Source organism: Schistocerca serialis, chromosome 5 (genome assembly GCF_023864345.2).
Source record: "Schistocerca serialis cubense isolate TAMUIC-IGC-003099 chromosome 5, iqSchSeri2.2, whole genome shotgun sequence".
In the NCBI taxonomy this organism is placed as follows: domain Eukaryota; kingdom Metazoa; phylum Arthropoda; class Insecta; order Orthoptera; family Acrididae; genus Schistocerca; species Schistocerca serialis.
In genome coordinates this window covers 507,575,172-507,576,522 of record NC_064642.1, presented here as the reverse complement: position 1 = coordinate 507,576,522, position 1,351 = coordinate 507,575,172, and the positions used below count along the sequence as shown (strand labels likewise).

The window sequence follows — 1,351 nt, the reverse complement described above, 5'->3', positions numbered from 1 at the left end:
CCCGGAAACAACTCAGTTTTTATTTTCGAATCAATCACTGTCCTTGAAGCTCTAAATTACGCTACACACATAGTTCCAAACAAAATTTTTATATGAAGCTGGTATCTGCAAAGATATCATTGGTGATCTTGCAGCTCTCGAAGAATGAAATTATAATGAAATCCAGACCTTTAGCTGCTTACAAGCGCTGACAAATATCAACGGTCATCGATTCTATGTCTATTTTAAATTCAATTTCAACAAGAAACCCAAGAGCATTTTTGAATAATTATACCACCTATATAATACAAGAGTGCATTAAATATAAGGGAAAAGGATAAGGGAATAGGAGCAATGGAGCTGAGGTGGGTAAAAGAACACTGCGGAATCAGAAACAATGAAAAAGTGGATGAACTTGCAAAGCAAGCAATAATAAGTTCAAGGCAAGATTCCACAAAACGAAGTACAGCAGAAGAAGCGTCTCCAGTTTAATTAGCATGAGATTAAACCATGGGAATTTTCCAAGCCATTTGTACCGCCTCGGTCTTCGTGAGACACCCTATTGTGAGTGCGGAAACGAAGCAGCTACTAATGTGAACCACCTCCTATTTGCTTCCCTCCTATAAGCATTAAAATAATACAATTAAAAAAATGATTATTTGATTTAACTGTACACTAATATAGACACAAATATACAAAAAATAAATATACACGGCTAATCAAAGTACAAAAAATGTTGAATCTACGCAACTTTGGGGCTGTAAGGAGTCTTACGTCACACGCTTGCCAACCTTACCGCAGTGGTAACACCGGTTCCCGTCAGACCACCGAAGTTAAGCACCGTTGGGCTGGCCAAGCACTTGGATGGGTGACCATCCGGTCTGCCGAGCGCTGTTGGCAAGCGGGGTGCATTTAACCCTTGTGAGGCAAACTGAGGAGCTACTTGATTGAGAAGTAGCAGCTTCGGTCTAGTAAACAGGCGCACTGCGGGGAGAGCTGTGTGCTGACCACATTTAGCTTAGTTTAGTTTAATTTCATTCTCTTGTGAAATATTTGAAAACAGTTTGAATGGAGGTGTACAATACATTTTGTACATTTGTAAATCTTTGTGCTTTTACGTAACCTACATCTTCTTCTTGCTTTGTTTCCCTCCTCTATTATTATGTGGCCTACATCATCATAGCATTTCTTTCGGAAGAGAACTTTTGGAGGAACGTTCGTAAGTGCGTTTCCCTGTGTCCTGAAGGGTTTCAGTTTCTCTATTTCCTTCATTCTCCTCTGCAGTACCTTCTGATTACATTAGGGTCATGCATAAGTATGATCGAAATTCAAGTTGTGACACGTTTTCTTCATTTGCAAGATATATGTTTTC

General features: G+C 39.4%; 1 pseudogene; it reads left to right on the top strand.

Moving 5' to 3' along the window:
• The first annotated feature begins 761 nt into the window (after positions 1-761).
• Positions 762-882, top strand: LOC126482918 (5S ribosomal RNA; annotated as a pseudogene).
• Positions 883-1,351: the final 469 nt, after the last annotated feature.